General features: G+C 40.1%; 1 long non-coding RNA gene across 1 annotated transcript; it reads right to left on the bottom strand.

Moving 5' to 3' along the window:
• Nucleotides 1-458: 458 nt before the first annotated feature.
• Nucleotides 459-18,683, bottom strand: LOC117075417. Its single transcript, XR_004433993.1, has 3 exons — nucleotides 18,421-18,683; nucleotides 2,719-2,882; nucleotides 459-919 (listed from the first exon to the last, which is right to left on the bottom strand). It is a non-coding gene; the product is annotated as an uncharacterized LOC117075417 (long non-coding RNA).
• Between the last annotated feature and the right edge of the window lie 196 nt (nucleotides 18,684-18,879).

Raw genomic sequence — 18,879 nt, 5'->3', positions numbered from 1 at the left:
AGAAAGTGTATTTTACCATCCTGGGTAACATAACAATTTTGGTGTTTTTATGAACTGTGAACTGTATCAAAATCAACATGTGAGCAGCTAGGACATTACTAGGCACCTGGCAGAAATGAGAAAAAGTCTCACCGAATAACTCCTTGGGAGACTGGGGGACCAAGAGGCAAAGGGGCTCAGGTTGGTAAAATAGTGTTAACCTGTGAAAATTTGGATGCTGTTTTTAAGTCTCATATAAGCATATGAGTTCTAGGGGTGGGGTGCGCAGAGATTTTTGTCTCTGATATATCCCCTGCACCTAGAATAGGGACTGACCCATGGTAGGAATTCAACAAATATTTAATGAGAAAATAAAAGTGGAGCCCTAAGACAGACTCTAATGCAGATTATGATTTCATTAACATAGACCTTATAGCCCTTTCTTTTTCTTGGTACTCCCACTGAAAGTTTACCTGTGGGATTACTTCATGATTAGATGGACCAATGCAGTGAAGCTGGTTTCTCAGAATTAGGTAACTTTCCTTTTATGCGGCTGTCTAGCAGGCATTCGTAGACCCTGCTGGTGTCTGGAATCTTTCTTCTCTGTGTCTGGTAGATTTCAGCTGGCCTGGGTGTCTCTGTGGGCCTCTTTTGTTGGCAGACTCAAAGGTGAGCTCATTAGCCATTACCCCCTTGGAAATCTGTTCCGGGAAGTCAAACATGCTCTGAGTCACATGTGTCTGCCGCCTACCACAACAGTGTAGCATGCAGACTGCTTCTGCCAATAGGTTTCTGGGAGGAAGAAATGGAAAATCTGTCATGGTATGAAACTGCACAGCTCAACTTGGAGAAGGACTTCAGTCCACAGGAATTCACAGAGTGAAGGAAGGCTCTTAGTTCTCTCCATGCATAGGTAAGCCTCGAGAAAATTCCCAGGTCCCTGCAGAGGAGGAGAAAAAATGGAAAGAGGTGGACAAGTGGATTGTGTTGGGCAGGATGGCAACACTCAGTGCTTTCCAGAATGGCACTTTGGCTTGTTCTACATGGATAATAATAACACATGGCTATGTTTTTGTACACATAATGTTGACCACTACTTCAGCAAGGTGCCATTAATCACCTTCCTTGCTCCTGGTACAAACTGAAGAAAGCCAAAAAGCATAAAACACATGCCTTTCCTCAGGGAGATTTTTTGTTCTAGAGAGGGAGACAAGAACAAAAAGCTGGAAAGTTTAATGAATAAAAGAAGGCTGCTTACAATCACACACCCAGTGAGTCATACACACAGAAAATCTTACACTATTGCAGAGAGCAGAGGATCACTATGGGCAGGAGAAATAGAAGGCATTAGGACAGGTAGAAGACGAAGATTTATGCCAGCAGAAGAGACTGCCCGAGCAAACCTATGGAAGTGAGGAGGCTCCTCAAGAAGCCAGAAATACCTTGGGTCTCCTGAAGCCAATTCTCAGGCTGGAGCCCAGTGAGGCAAATGAATTGTCCAAGGACACCCTATGAGTAAATGACGGAGACACTTAGAATTCAAGCCTTTGGAATCTGAGCTTGGTGATGTCCTCTGTCAGGTCCCTGTCCAGTGAGGGGTTTAGTGAGGTGAAGGGAGTGGGAGGGAACATGCATTGCAGGCTCTTGCAATCTATGCTCAAACAGGCTTTCCCATTTACTACTTGCAGATACCCTAGATGGGCATAGTTACTGCCATTTTATAGATAGGTTCAAAGGCCCCGAAACAGTAGGTGACTTGCCTAAGGTCACACAGCTAGTGGAAGTGGATGTTGAATTGAAGTCTAGCTGTTTACAAAGCCCAGTCCTCTCAGCTATGTCAACTTGGAGTCAAAGGTTTCCACTGGGAGTAAGGAGAGATAACTGCTTTAAACTCTGCTTTTTAAATAATGTTCAATATGAAATAGTTGAATATTGTCCAATATGAAAAAATGATTCAAAGATTTATTCCAGTATTTTAAACATTGCCTCTGGAGGGAGAGATGGCATTGTAAGGTGGTCAGGAGGACATTGTTGGAAGTCTAGAAAGCCAGATGAGTTGTCTGAAAATAATAATGTTGCTACTCGACTGTTTTATATTAATGTAAACATTTCCCATGATAATAAAATCAGCCACAGGTTCAACATCTCTTGTAGTAACAATAACTCTTGTCTGCCTTCTAAAATGACTCCTAAATAACAAACCTTCCATAAACTCAATCTAACCTAAATAAGCAGAATTGCTGTGACAACCGAGATCATAATTGTCTTTGTCTGATCCTTCAGCCTCCACAATTGTGTAGGTTCTCCATACCAAGTCATGGCCTTGTTTATCTTTGCTGTGTGTGCTCTGGGAAGCTTTCTGCCTAGAGAATTAGCACACTCAATAAGCACCACTGTTCTCTTCAGTTGATTAAACTCCAGCGACTCAGTCTGTTAGCAGAAATGTATTGGGCTGATATCACAGTTCTAGATCACCTCACCTCATGTTGCTCTTTTTCAATGTTATCTTAGACTGTGCAGGTTATCTGCATCATAAACCAAATTGATCACTGTACTCTGATAGTTATAATAGATTCTAGGCACATAAATTATTTTTCATTAGCTTTAATTGCCAGTAAAGGAATTTGGACACTTAATCTAAGGAAGTGAAATAATGTGATTCAGCTCTATTAGACATGGTAAAGCTCTCACTTATTTAAAAAAAAAAAAAGTGTAGAAAGGTAAGCAAATTTCCAGTACGTGCAACCTTGAAGTCCTTCAACAGGAAGCCAATCTCTATGGCCACCAACAGAGCTGTCTTTGATGTTATGTGCAGCTTCAGTCCACACTGGCTTCAGTGCCTTCAGAGCAGGTCTCTATCTCCTGAAGATCCAAGTCTTTGATTCTCCTGTGGCTCTAAATATCTAAATATATGTACCGAATAATAATGATGACAACAATTAATTATTTTTGTGCATACTCTGAGCCAGGCTCTTAACCTTTATATGCACTTCATTTGAATACTCAAGTAGATTTCCAAAGTGGCTATCACTATCCTTATTTTACAAAGGATAAGACTGAGACAGAAAGAATGAGTTCCTTTCTCAGGGACATAACTGTACACATTGAAGCAGAACTCATACTCAGGCCTGGATGAGTCCAGAGCCTGTGCATTCCAGGATATTCTGTGCTGTCCTGAGACTCCGATATAGACTGTGCCATGCTGCCTCCTATAGGGGTAACAACTTCTCATGGTGTATTTTCTCTCACCACCTAGGGCTCAGCCAGCATGAGTACCACATCAACTTAACACCAAAGCTCACTTCAGACATTGAGGCTAGTAGGTCCTTTCCTGGTACACATGGTTCATGACTGTATCCCCAGGACCTTACAGAGTACTTAGTACATTGTTGATGCTCAGTCACAAATATATGTTTGTTATAAATAAATAAATAAACCCAATACATAATAAATAAATAAATAAAATATAAACATATATACAACATATAAACAGAATAAACTCACTAAGTGAAAATGTTCTGAGTGAATGAATGACTTAATTGATTATTCTTGGTCGATGCTCTAAGTGGCAGTCCCTTCATTCACCTGTTCTTCCCCAGACTCTTCATTCACAGTCTTTCAATCCATATTCTTTCACTGTTGCTTTCATTCCCATATCCGCAAACATTTACACTATCTGTGACCTTAGAACTTCTACCCTATGGCTCTAAAACAATGAAAAAATATGACCACACATATTCAATTTTTTCACAGACCTATGCCTGACCTCCTCACCTTAACTGAACCCTGGCTTTCCCTGCAGTGCTCTTGAGTGAGGGTCATGCACTCACATAGGCTCTGAGTCCTGTGGAATCTCTAGAATAATTTTCACCTCCTAAGTAATTATTGAATTTGAACCCTTTCATCTATTCTCCAACTGTCTCCTTTATTCAGATCCTTATCCTTGCTTTCTTGTCTCCTTTGGTCTAGGCTTTTCTTTATGAAGTCCATTTAATTGCTGGAGGGAGATTTTTCCAAAACATAAATCCAATAGGTTGTATCCCCACTTAAAAACGCATATTCTTTCAGTGCCATAGCACCCTTCACACACACCGCCAGGTTCCTGTGCTGCAGACATGCAGAATTAGTCATGTTTCCCTGAAGAAATCATGTGTCCCTATGCCTCCGTGCCTGTTCACATACAATTTCCCATGCTTGGATGCCTCTGTACCTGTACCTTCTTTCCCTGGAGGACTTTCAGTGGTGGTTTTCCTGGTTTCCAAGGTGAGTTAATAGTTCCTCACTGGTGCTGCCATATACCTGATTATACCTGCGTCATAACGTTTGTCACACTTCTGCATTTTTTTCTATTTTGACAGTAACTAAATGTTCTCATTGTCTCTTCATACCCAGTACCCAGCATATGGTAGGTGTTCATTAACTATTAACTATATAAATATTTAAAGAATGAAAGGAGAGTCTTCTGACACCTGGGAGTCTACAGTTCCCTGGAAAATAACCACAAGTAGAACTCCTCATCTCTATTCCAGTCTACTGCAATGGCTTTCTACCTAATGTAGCTGTCTTTGTTCTTGCTCTCCCCTTCAAATTCCACTTACACATGACTGCCAGAGTGATCTAACATTAAAATATTTGACTCCAGTGCTTACAATTGCCATGTTCCTAATAGTACATGGGTTTAAAATCAACTTCTTGAAAAGGCGTTAATGTCCTCCATGGAGTAGTGTCCTCTGCCTCTCGTCTCCTCACTCCCTGCCTTCCTTGATCCCTCCCTGGCTGGTTAGGAGCCAATACTGTACAATACTGTGTACAGAACACCATCACTGCCTTTGCCATAATGCTTTATGTTCCCATGGCCAGACAGTAAATTCTTTGAGGACAAGGATTGTATTATATTTCTCTCTAAATCCCTGGTAGATAGCACAATTTCTGACCCATAGTAGGTGCTCATTTATGGATATTGAATTAATAGTATCTAATGATAGGCAGAGCATTGAGTTGGAATGAAAAATATCACAATACGTTGCAAAGGAAAGCAAACTTTTGGACAAAGATCAGGTCTTCCAGCAGACTATAAACTAAATGTATGCCAGAATGATACAGGACTTACATTTCTCATTAAAGTTCTTCAACAGAGAACAATATTTTATGAATATTCTTTGGTTCATATCAAAATCTTATGATATCATAAAAGGTATGTTGAAAATAAAAATGCAAATTCTCTTCATAAATTCAGCTAATTTCATAAAGCAAAAAGTTTCTAGTACACATTTTCAAAACTAATGATACATAACATTAACATGAGTGCATTTACTGGCAGAATGCACAGCAGCTAATGACATTCCATTACATGTTCTCTCTCATTGGTAGCCACCACCTGATGTCCCTATGATTAGGCAAATATTCAGTCAATTGGTCAACAGTACTAACTAAAATCATTTTGTGGGGACAGCACCATATTTGTTGCAATAAGGAATAATAAAATAACAGGTTTCTGACACTCAAGAAATTCACAACTTATTTAGTGAAAATAAAGGGACACCCATGAGCAATAAGAGATAACTTATAAATACAAAACTGCCTCCAGTCAAATGTGTTCTACACATGATTATTACTAATAAACAAAAACAAAATAAACAAGTGTACAGTTCTTCCACAGGCCTGTGTGGTAGTACTACTGCCCCCACCTTACAATTGAGAGGGTAGGCATCCAAACCTTGTGACCTGCCCAAGTTTACATTGCTATATGAAACAGAACTAAGACTTAAACTCAAGTCTTCTGACTCCCCATTGCAAGCTCTTTCCAGTACCATGCAAGAGGCACATGTCAGATTTTCCAAAAAAGTATTCGTCCTTCCAAGTTCCCTCCAAAATGAGATTTTACAGACAAACTGTTAAGGCAGATTTGGTTACATGTATTGGACTAGGCAATCTATAATGCATCTTGCAATTTGAAAAGTACATAATCCTCTATAGTCTGTATTTATGGGCACCATCAATTCAGCCATAACTCAGCCATTATGACCAAGCTGTTTCATCAAGCAACCAATCAGGGCAATGAAGAAACAAACAGTATATCTGACTTATTTAACTGAACAACTTAAGCACAATGGTTAAACTGCCCAAGAGTGGAAAAATAACCAGTTTTAGCCAAGCTTAATATTACCTCATTCCTTCAGTGTTATATTTAACACACTGAATCTCTGTTTATAAATGGCTCCATTGCCTCATAAAAATTGCATTTTGGCTATTAGAGTTTTTAATAAAATTAATTTTGATGACAAACATTTATTAGTCTCTTCTGGCTTCCTTCATATCTCTGTACTCTTACATAATACCCTATTGTTTATTTTTTAAATTTTTATTAAGTTACTGAGTTTGTTGTCACTGCTATTATTTAAGCATCACATACATTAAATGCTCACAGAATTATCCACTTTCCTATGACACCATAAATGTGTCTTGAACTATTAATCTGAATCACTATTCAAAGAGAATCTTGGGCGGGAGCAGGGGAGCGGGGCCAAGATGACCACTAGAAGCAGTGGTGATTGGAGGCTCCGATTGAAAAGAACCAAAATAGTGTGTGAATCCAGCAGCAGCAATCAAGGTATCCAAGTTCTGTCATCAGGACTGACTAGGCAGCTGGCATAACCCACGGAGAGAAAGGAAGAACAGTGTGGTACAGTGGCTCACCTGAGAGCCACATGGGGCATGGGAACCCCCAACCCCCAGCCAAAGGAGATGGTGAGTGAGCATGCTACCCAGCCTGTGAAACTGTGCTTTTTTCCATGGAACTGTGCAACCCATGGATTGGATCAGAAGGCCTCACTTGTGAGCCCACACCACTGGGGCCTACAGTACCAACCAGGGAGCCACGTAGATTCTCAACAGCCAGTCAGCTAGAATCTGCTTAAGCCTGCGGAGTTCCTGGGGGGAGGGGCAACTGTCTGTTGTCTAAGCTGTCTGAGCTCTTAGGGGAGGGGTGGCAGCCAACACTGGGACTGCTAGCTGCCTAACACACTAAGCTCCCAAGGCAGAGGAAGGGCAACAGCCATCTCTATAGTTCCAGGCTGCACTTTTCCCCTGCTGGAGCCAGGGAGGCTGGAGGGCTTTGTCCCAAGACTAGTCCCCACAGCCCAACACACTGGCTATGGCAGACTGCAGCCAGAGTGCCTCTTCAGGCCTGACCCTGACCCATCCCTCACTGGGTGGGGTCTCTCTGTAGGAACTCTAACAACTCCAGCCAGGGGCTCAGGGATAGAATTCTGATCTCCCTGGGCTTGAACCCCTAAGAGGAGGGGTGGCCATTGTCTTCATAGACCAGCAGACATAGCCTTTCCTCCTGCTAGTTCTGAGGAATCTGGGCAGCCCAGACAAGTAGGTTTCCCCCAGCATGGCACACCCGCTCCACCAAGGGATAGCCAAAGTGCTTTCTTAAATGAGTCCTGCTCCCCATGCCACCCAACTGAGTGAGATCCTCCAACAGGGGTTGTCAGACGGCCTATACAGAAGCATTCCTACTGGTATCAGGTTGGTGCTCTTCAAGGTCAGATGCAAGAGGAAGGAGCAGGCACCCATCTTTGCTGTTCTCCAACCTCCTTGAGTGACAGCTCCAGGCGCAGGAGCAAACCAGATGAATAGGGCCTGAAGTGAACCCCTAGCAAAGTACAGCAGCCCTGCAGAAGAGTAACCTGACCATTGAAAGAAAACAAACAAACAGAAAGCAAAAGGAAAATCAACCAAAAAAGTCTTCACAAAACCTCACCCAAGGGTCAGCAGCCTCAAAGATTGAAACTAGATAAACTCATGAAGGCAGGAAAGAATCAATGAAAAAATGCTGAAAACCCAAAAGGACAGGGTGCGTCTTCTCCACATGTTCACAACACCTCTCCAGCAAGGGCACAGAACTGGATGGAGGATGAGATGGACGAATTGACAGAAGCAGGCTTCAGAAGGTGGGTAATAACAAATTCTGCTGAACTAAAGGAGCATGTTCTAACCCAATGCAAAGAAACTAAGAACTTTGATAAAAGGTTAGAGGAGCTGCTAACTGGAATAACCAGTTTAGAGAGGAATGTAAATGACCAGATGGAGCTGAAAAACACAGCGAGAACTTTGTGAAGCATACACAAGTATCAATAGGCAAATCAATCAAACAGAAGAAAGAATATGAGAGTTTGAAGACCATCTTGCTGAAATAAGGCAGGCAGACAAGATTAGAGAAAAAAGAATGAAAGGGAAAGAACAAAACCTCTCAGAAACATGGGACTATGTAAAATGACCAAACCTATGACTGATTTGAGTACCTGAAAGAGATGGGGAGAATGGAACCAAGTTGAAAAACACACTTCAGGATATTATGCAGGAAAACTTCCCCAATGTAGCAAGACAGGTCAGCATTCAAATTTAGGAAATAACAGAGAACACCACTAAGATACTCCAAGAGAAGATCAACCTCAAGAAACATAATCATCAGATTTTCCAAGGTTGAAATGAAGGAAAAAATGTCAAGGGCAGACAGAGAGAAAGGCCAGGTCACCTACAAAGGGAAGCCCATCAGACTAACAGTGGATCTCTCAGCAGAAACCATACATGCCAGAAGAGACTGGGGACTGATATTCAACATTCTTAAAAACAATAATCTTTAACCCAGACATTCATATCCAGCCAAACAAAGCTTCCTAAGCGAAGAAGAAATAAAATCCCTCTCAGATAAGCAAATGCTGAGAGATTTCATCACCACCAGGCCTGCTTTGCAAGAGCTCCTGAAAGAAGCACTAAATATAGGAGAAAAAAAAAAAATCCTAGTACCAGCCACTGCAAAAATACACCAAAGTATAAAGACCAAAGACACGATGAAGAAACTGCATCAACTACTGTGCAAAATAACCAGACAGCATCATGATGACAGGATCAAAATCACACATAATAAAATTAACCTTAAATGTAAAAGGACTAAATGCCTCAATTAAAAAACACAGACCTGCAAACTGGATAAAGAGTCAAGACCCATTGGTGTGTTGTATTCGGGAGACCCATCTCATATGCAAAGACACACATAGGTTCAAAATAAAAGGATGGAGGAAAATTTACCAAGCAAATGGAAAACAAGAAAAAGCAGGGGTTGCAATCCTAGTTTCTGACAAAACAGGCTTTAAACCAACAAAGATCAAAAAAACACAATGAAGAGCATTACATAATGGTAAAGGGATTGATACAACAAGAAGATTAACTATTCTAGATATATATGCACTCAATACAGGAGCACCCAGATTCATAAGACAAATTCTTATAGACCTACAAGGAGACTTATATATTATATTACATACCCACATAATAATAGTATGAGACTTTAACACTGCACTGCCAATATTAGACAGATCGATGAGACAGAAAATTAACAAGGATATTCAGAACTTTAACTCAGCTCTGGATCAAGTGGACCTAATAAACATCTACAGAACTCTCCACCACAAATCAACAGAATACACATTCTTCTCAGTGCCACATGGCACTTATTCTAAAAGCAACCACATAATTGGAAGTGGAACACTCCTCAGAAAATGCAAAAAAAACCTAAAATCATAACAACAGTCTCTCAGACCACAGTGCAATCAAATTAGAATTCAGGGTTAAGAAACTCACTCAAAACTATACAACTATGTAGAAATTGAAGGACCTGCTCCTGAATGACTCCTGGGTAAATAATGAAATTAAGGCAGAAATCAAGAAGTTCTTTGAAACCAATGAGAATAAAGTGATAACATACCAGAATCTCTGGGACACAGCTAAAGCAGTGCTTAGAGGGAAATTTACAGCACTAAATGTCCACAGCAGAAAGTGAGAAAGATCTCAAATTGACACCCTAACATCACAATTAAAGGAACTAGAGAAGCAAGAGCAAACAAATCCAAAAGCTAGCAGTAGGCAAGAAATAACTAAGATGAGAGCAGAAATGAAGGGGATAGAGACATGAAAAACCCTTCAAAAAAATCAGTGAATCCAGAAGTTGGTTTTTTGAAAAAAAGAAAATGGACCATTAGCTACACTAATAAAGAAGAAAAGAGAGAAAAATCAAGTAGACACAATAAAAAATGATCAAGGGGATATCACCACTGACCCCACAGAAATACAGACTACCATCAGAGAATACTATAAATACCTCTATGCAAATAAACTAGAAAATCTACAAGAAATGGATTAATTCCTGGAAACATACACTCTCTCAAGACTAAACCAGGAAGAAATCGAATCCCTGAATAGACCAATAACAAGTTCTGAAATTGAGGCAGTAGTTAATAGCCTACCAACCAAAAAAAAGCCCAGGACAAGATGGACTCACAGCCAAGTTCTAACAGAGGTACAAAGAGGAGCTGGTACACTCTTTCTGAAACTATTCCACACAATGAAAGGGAGGGACTCCTTCCTAACTCATTTTATGAGGCCAGCATCATCCTGATACCAAAACCTGGCAGATATACGAAAAGGAAAGAAAATCTCAGGCCAATATCCCCGATGAACATCGATGCAAAAATCCCCAATAAAATACCGGAAAGCTGAATGCAGCAGTACATCAAAAAGCTTACCCACCATGATCAAGTCAGCTTCATCCCTGAGATGCAAGGCTGGTTCAACATAGGCAAATCAATCAACATAATCCATCACATAAACAGAACCAAAGACAAAAACCACATAATTATCTCAATAGATGGAGAAAAGGCCTTCAATAACATTCAACACCATTTCATGTTAAAAATTCTCAATAAAGTAGGTATTGATGGAACATGTCCCAAAATAATAAAAGCTATTTATGAGAAACCCACAGAATGGGCAAAAGCCAGAAGCATTCCCTTTGAAAACTGGACAAGACAAGGGTGCTCTCTCTAATCACTCCTATTCAACATAGTACTGGAAGTTCTGGCTGGGGCAATCAGGCAAGAGAAAGAAATAAAGTGTATTCAAATACGAAGAGAGAAAATCAAACTGTCTCTGTTTGCAGATGACATGATTCTATATTTAGAAAACCCCATCATCTCAGTCCAACAATTCCTTAAGCTGATAAGCAACTTTAGGAAAGTCTCAGGATACAAAATCAATGTGCAAAAATTACGAGCTTTTTATATGCCAACAAGAGACAAGCAGAGAGCCAAATCATGAATGAACTCCCATTCACAATTGCTACAAAGAGACTAAAATACCTAGAGACACATCTAACAAGGGACACGAAGGATCTCTTCAAGGAGAACTACAAACCACCACTGAAGGAAATAAGAAAGGACACAAACAAATGGAAAAAATTTCATCCTCATGGATAGAAAGAATCAATATCATGAAAATGGCCACATTGCCATAAGTAATTTATAGGTTAAATGCTATTCCCATCAAAATACCACTGGCATGCTTTACTGAATTAGAAAAAAAATACTTTAAACTTCATATGGAACCAAGAAAGAGCCCATATAGCAAAGACAATCCTAAGTAAAAGGAACAAAGCTTGAGGCATCATGCTACCTGACTTCAAATTATACTACAAGGCTACAGTAACCAAAACAGCATGGTACTCATACCAAAACAGACATATAGACCAATGGAACAGAACAGAGGCCTCAGAAATAACACATCTACACATCTACAGCCATCTGATCTTTGACAAACCTGACTAAAACAAGCAATTGGGAAAAGATTCCCTATTTAATAAATTGTGCTGGGAAAACTGGCTAGCCATATGCAGAAAACTGAAACTGGACCCTTTCCTTACGCCTTATACAAAAATTAACTCAAGATGAATTAAAGACTTCAATGTGAAACCCCAAATTATGAAAACCCTAGAAGAAAACCTACGCAATACCACTCAGGACATAGGCATAGACAAAAACGCCAAAAGCAATGTCAACAAAAGCCAAAACTGACAAAAGGGATCAAATTAAATTAAAGAGCTTCTGCATAGCAAAAGAAACTATCATCAGAATCAACAGGCAACCTGCAGAATGGGATGAAGTTTTTGCAATCTGCCATCTGACAAAGGTCTAATAGCCAGAATCCACAAGGAACTTAAACAAATTTACATGAAAAAACAAACAACCCCATCCAAAAGTGGGCAAAGTGTATGAACAGACACTTCTCCAAAGAAGACATTTACGTGGCCAACAAACATGAAAAAAGTTCAACATCACTCATCATTAGAGAAATGCAAATCAAAACCACAATAAGATACCATCTCATGCCAGTAAGAATGGCAGTTATTAAAAAGTCAAGAACCAATAGATGCTGGTGAGGCTGTGGAGCAATAGGAATGCTTTTACACTGTTGGAGGGAATGTAAATTAGTTCAATCATTGTGGAAGACAGTGTGGCAATTCCTCAAAGATCTAGAACCAGAAATATCATTTGACCCAGCAATCTCATTACTGAGTGTATACTCAAAGGAATATAAATCATTCTACTATAAAGACACACACAGGTATGTTTATTGCAGCACTACTTACAATAGCAAAGAGATGGAACCAACCCAATGTCCATCAGTGATAGACTGGATAAAGAAAATGTGGTACATATACACCATGGAATACTATGCAGCCATAAAAAGAATGAGATCTTGTCCTTTGCAGGGACATGGATGAAGCTGGAAGCCATCATTCCCAGCAAACTAACACAGGAACAGAAAACCAAACAGTGAATGTTCTCACTCATAAGTGGGAGTTGAACAATGAGAACACATGGACACAGGAAGGGGAACAACACATACTAGGGCCTGTCAGGGGGTTGGGGGAGAGGGACAAATAGCTAATGCGTATGGGGCTAAAACCTAGATGACTGGTTGATAGATGCAGCAAATCACCATGGCACACATATACCTATGTAACAAACCTGCACGTTCTATGCATGTATCCCAGAACTTAAAGTTAAAAAAAAAAAAAAATTTTAATGAGAAAAAAAAAGAGAATCTTTGAAGAGCCCCTTGGAGATGTTTGAGGCAAATTTTCAGCTTTCATCCAACTCCCATATGGTCATTCCTTTTCCCCAAGGTGAATCCTGAGAAGCCAGGGACTGTGGCTTGCTTCCTCAAAGTCTCTCCAGTAGGAATAGCTTTGAAGGCTCTCAACAAGAGAGAACTCCTAATCACAGGCCAGGGGTTTTAGCCTCAGCTTTGCCCTAAGACCATGTGCTGGCTCCACCCTGCATGTGCCGGCTGCCTTCTGCATTGACCTGACTTCCATATCTGTGCACCTGGTGTAATTGCTAAATTCCTAAGCAATTTTTTTTTTTTCTGAAAGACAACATTTTAATTTAAATTGCAAATAATCTGCTTCTAACCAAGATCACAAGTCTTCGGTAAATTTCATTCATCAAAAAAAATCAGGATAGAAATTTCTTTATGATGAAAGCTCTGGCTTCTAGGGGCTAAGTGTGAAACCTCATGCCTTGGACCAGATGTGTATGGTTATAGAGGAAGTTTTGTAGGAAAATATTTCGCCAACCAGGTTGGGAAAGCAGCAGCACAGCAAAGCTGAGGGATATGGGATACACAGTCAGATTACCTGCCTCTCTTCCCCCTCTACAATGTTCAATCTGCACAGCTTTGGGCAAGTGGCTCAGTCCTCACAAGGCAGAGTTTTTGTCTGTAAATTGAAGCTAACTATAGTAATTCCTCCATACCATACTGCATTCTTGTGAGCATCCATTGAGACAGGATAAAATGTACTCTGAACATCATATACTGATTCATTATTAGTATTAATTCTACATTCTTACTTGCCATTTTAGGTTGCCCGAGTAAATCCTTCTTTTCAGCTCCCTAAATTCCTTCAACTTTGAATTAGGAAGGAGTTTGGAAGCTAGTACTCACTGAACACCGGATGTGAGTGCCACACTCTGCTAGGAGCTACAAGGGTTAACGATAAATAAAAATATGTATATCATATGATGGTCCTGAACTTAAATATCTCATAGTCTAGTCATGGAGATAATACAGACACAAAAGAAACAAATACTGAAATAAATCAAGACAATGTCAATTTAAGGCTAATTAGGTGAGATCACTGCTGTATGGATTCACACATAACAGAGGTGAATGACAGACAGTGCTGAGGTCTGGTATAGTAAGAAGGCAAGACTTTGTGAAACAGGCACGGGAGCTGGGGCATGATGTGGGCATCCAGAGAGACATAGCCAAGGGAAAGATCATCCCATAATTGAGCCACACCTGAATTGAGGCCAGAAAAGAATGATACCACGATTGAAAAGGAACAAAAAGGCAGAATCCCAAATGTAGGTCTTAGCACAAGGATCCCTATCTTCCTAGAAGAAGTTGGAAATGTTGGCAAATATATAAGGAAATAGTTTTCACTGAAGTTAATTAACCTCAAGGATAAATAAGAAACTATAACATGCTCTGATTGACAGGCTTGGTGAAGAGAAGAGGTGGGCCCTTGGAGTGACACCAAACACAATGAAATACTCATGCATGTAATGCTATAAGACAAATCAGGAAAAAATATCTTACTAAAGGATTAATTTCATGTTTTCCAGTATCCGTATCTTTTTTAAAATGAACATTTTTTTGAGTGTGTAACACATTCAAGTTATTATACTAAGGTATAATTTAATACAGCCACCAAATGAACTAAGGATTTTTATATGCCCGTTTTACAGATGATAAAACTGAAGTTAGAGAGCAGTGGATAAACTTGCCTATATAAGTGACAGAGTCAGGATTCCAAGTTCAATCACTTTAATAAATACTTCTTATTTTTCTAGTTTTATGAGCTAATTGTTCACTCAGGTGTTGAAGCACTGCCAATATTTATGGGAGTAACAGCTAAAATCAGATATCAATCCATTCTGTAATTTTGTTTTCTCTGTGAATTGGGATGTAGCCTCCATTATTCTACTCTAGTGGTGGAACACTTTAGCACTAAACATTTTAGTTTTAGAGTGTGGAATATGCTCTCTAGGAGGTTGGTTTGAAGACCACTGCTAAGCAAATGAAAAATTTGGAAAAAGACAAAAGCAAAGATGCTTGCCTGGCACTGAGAACACTTCTGGCAGCAAATGAATTGACTCTCTAGCATTTCTACAATGCCAAGGGCTGGGATCCCAGACAGCACCAAGCAAAGGACTGCTGGGCTTTGTGAGATGCAGTCACCATTAAAGACAGCTGGGTGAAATATGGTTTTAGCAATCCCATCTTTTTAAAAACATTACCCTAAATTCCAGCTGGTCGCTCTGGATATTTTTCCCTCTGTTCCCACCACCAAACTGAAAATCTTTCCATGACAAAGGAAAACCATCCAGCCCTCCCACAGCAGCCTCTTCTTCCCGAAAGTCATTTACAGGCTCCATTAGCTTGAGCAGCTCTACAATGGAGATAAGGGAGGCTGGAATGCATGAGGCTTTGTAGACAAAGCCTTTTCTTTACTTTTTGACCCAGACTCCACTTCTCATCCCTGGAGGTACTCAGGGATGTGTTCGTAGGCCATGGCACAATTCAGTATGGCTAAAATATTATTGAGAAAATACATCCACTTTTTTGTTGTTTTTTTGTTTTTGTAAAAGTGTTTAAAACTTTGCAGAAATTTTTTGATTTTGCTAGTAAGCACCTTATAAATGAACAACACAGAAAACTGGGGAAATTCAGACAACAGATCATTAAGGCAAAGTCTTCTTCCCTCAAACCAAATCAGTGGAGAAAAGTGAATTTTTTAAATCCTAAAAGAAAGTTCCTCACAAGTCCTCATTTGGGATTTTCCTTTGTTTTTCTGTAAGGCCTTTCAGTCAAAGGCAGCCCTATGAAAATGGGCCTATTAGGCAAAATTTAGCCCCTCACTCAACTAGATAGAAGGATTTAGTGCTCCAACACCTTTTGTAGATTGTGTACGTGCAGTAAGGGAGGAGACTACTGGACAAGGGTGAGTAATCATCACAAGTAAAAATAAGCAAAAATAGAGAAGAAAAAAGATTTTTAAAAAGATGGTAAACGTGTAAAACTGTGCTCCAAGTTAAAATAGCTGACCCAGTTGGTCACAAACCACACTCCGTTCTGACACTGGCCCCTGAGTGGAGGGAGGGGATCTGGAACTCATCAGTAACAAAATAAGAGGAAGTTCATTTCTAGAGACAAGTGGTGAAGAGCTCTTGCTATAGACAAACCCCTGAGAAATAAAGAATTCCTTAAAAGGCACAGGGAAATTAAAGAACAAAGATGATTTTTAGAGATCTGGCCAGAGCCTCTTACTCTCAGTGGCACTTCAGAGGGAGAGAGCTGGTTTTTCAGAATCCTTCTGTCTTCCTGTTGGCCTGAATTGGAGCACTTTATAGAGGGCTATGGCTCAGAAGGACAAGCTATTTCCTTTTTATCCAAGGATCAGATCACTATTCACAGCCCACACTCACTTCTGCCTTGTTTCAAATTAGCAACAATAATAAGCCTCTTTGTCTAGGTTTTGCATATAATTACCTCCATTATTCCTTTCTCTTGTGAAGTTCTATCAGTGCTTTTTACTTTTGCCTCTAAAATGAAGGGCCAGCTTAAAGTGTGCTGTGAGAGGTATGTGGTGAGGGAGGAGGGAAAAAGTGGAGAAGGAAAGGAAAGATATTCCTTGGGAAACCCATTGCAGAATATTGGTGAGCAGAGACGGTCATGCCAAATTTAAAAACAGAAGTAAGGGATATCCCACAATGTGAATTCATCTACCAGGTAGTGGCATCAATCTTTTTGGGACCTCTTTATAACATAAGAAGACCAACCACCCCAGTATGCCAGGGATTATCCCAGTGTTAGCACCGAAAGTTTTATCTCTCTAGAACCCTTCCCTGGGATTCAGAAAGTCCGAATGGCAATGGGTATGAGAGGTTAGGGTAAAAGTGCAAAACCCATACTGTGCCTCCAAAAATAAATAGGGCTGGAAGTAACACTACTTTTTATTTCAAATGAATGTGACACAGATTATCCACCCTCTTTAGTAGCTATTGCTGTTAATTTTTTTTCCCATGACCACTGATGTTGGCAACCATTATTTGCAGCTCACGATGCATAATGAATTATCCATTGTTGTATTGCTTCAAGTGATAAGACTTAAATGTACAATTTAAGTACAATGCAATTAGAAATGTGAGCAGTCCATTTTGTTACTCTTGTGGATTAACTACAGTGCTTTGTACTGAGATAGTGCTAGTTTCGTTTTTTAAATATTGTGTCTATTGTGATCATGTTTTCTAAGAGTTCATATAAGGAAAATAAAAGTAATTACAATAGCTACAGCAGCATGACTTGGACATCTCCAAAAAAGGAGGTTAGATGGCTGTGCTATTTTAATAATAGGAGGAAGGACATATACAACGGGACTAGAGAGGTAAATAACCAAAACAGAGCTACTGCACAATCTGGAGAAAAGAACTCATGATGAAGAGGCAATTATGATGAAAGCACTGACTTGGAGATTGAATCTCACAAGTCCAGGATGAACCAGGGAAGTATTAGGTCATAAGAAGGCTGTGTGGCTCTCATCTTGGGTGCTCTGTCTGACTTTCTCCTTCTTGAATCACCCTCTCTGTGGAAGCCAGCTGCCATGTTGTGAGGACTCTCTTTCTCAAGGTGACTGTAAAGAGGTGCACATGACCAGAAACTGCTGGCAACCATGTGAGTGAGCTTGAAAGTGGATCCTCCCTCAGTTGAGTCTGAAATGACCGCAGCCCTGACTGACAACTTGGCTGCTATATTGTAAGAGACTCTGAATGAGAGGCACCCAGTTAAAGTTGTGCCAGAATCCGCACCCACAGAAACTATGTGATAGTACATGTTCATTGTTTCAAGCCACTAAGTTTGGGGTAATTGGTTACATTGCAGTAAACAACCAATACAATGGATGCTTTTCTCTAAGTCTTCCTGCCACAACCCACACACTTGCTGGCACTTGCAGCCCATCCTTTCCCTCTTCCCTCTTGCCACACATAACATATGTGCCACTTGTCTGAGACTAATCACCCCACCAGTGCTCTGAACCATCTCCTTCTGTCTTTTCCAGGACCTCACCCTACCGATTAGTTATTCCTTCTGTCTTGAGTTAGTGTCTTTCTCTCATTTCTATTGTCACAACTTTGAACGGTTATTCAAAACTTTCCCATGATAAACCCATTCCCAACTGATATTTCCCTCTAGTGACTTCTCTACTGTATCTCTTCCTCTTCAAAGTTGAACTTTTAAAAATAATTATCTCCATTTCCTCAACTTCCAATTACAAAATCCATACCACCTTTATTTGAGAGAAATCAGTTTAGTCTTGCCCAAACTCCGTAAACTTAACTCCAATGGCCTATTGTCCATTCTCTATTGGATGCCCTGCATCTACCTCACACTCAAAATATTAAAAACTGAAATCATTCTCCTTCACAAATCTGGTATTTCTCTTGTTTCTATCTCAGGAATGGCCCCATCACTTACCGTGTCTGAAGACTTGTTGTCATTCTCTCTTTCTGCCATCCTGTGCACAATCACCAAGCTAAGCCCCGTCCACTTCCTTACTATCTGATACCTCCATCATGCCCAAGACTCTAGCCATATGGAACTATTTACAGTCCCTTGAATGAATTCTCCATCTTTTCTTGGATCTGAGGTTTTGTACCTGCTCTTCTCTTCACTCTATCCCCTTCCCCAGCTAACTCCTAACATTCAAAGAGGCCTTCTAAGCAACCTAGACTGGGTTGGGTGCGCTGCTCTGCATTCCCATAGCTTCTTGGGTTATTCTTATCATAGAGCTTATGTCACGGTGTGGCAAGTATTTTGTTTTGCTTGCCTGGTATATTTTGGGAATGTATTTTATTCATTGCTATATTCTTAGCATCTAGTACCAGTGCCTTTCACAAAGAGTATTTATGAATACAAAATTAAATACAAATGTGT

The sequence above is a fragment of the Trachypithecus francoisi genome, unplaced genomic scaffold, assembly GCF_009764315.1.
Source record: "Trachypithecus francoisi isolate TF-2019V2 unplaced genomic scaffold, Tfra_2.0 Lachesis_group5, whole genome shotgun sequence".
Taxonomy (NCBI): domain Eukaryota; kingdom Metazoa; phylum Chordata; class Mammalia; order Primates; family Cercopithecidae; genus Trachypithecus; species Trachypithecus francoisi.
This window is presented reverse-complemented; position numbering and strand designations above follow the sequence as displayed.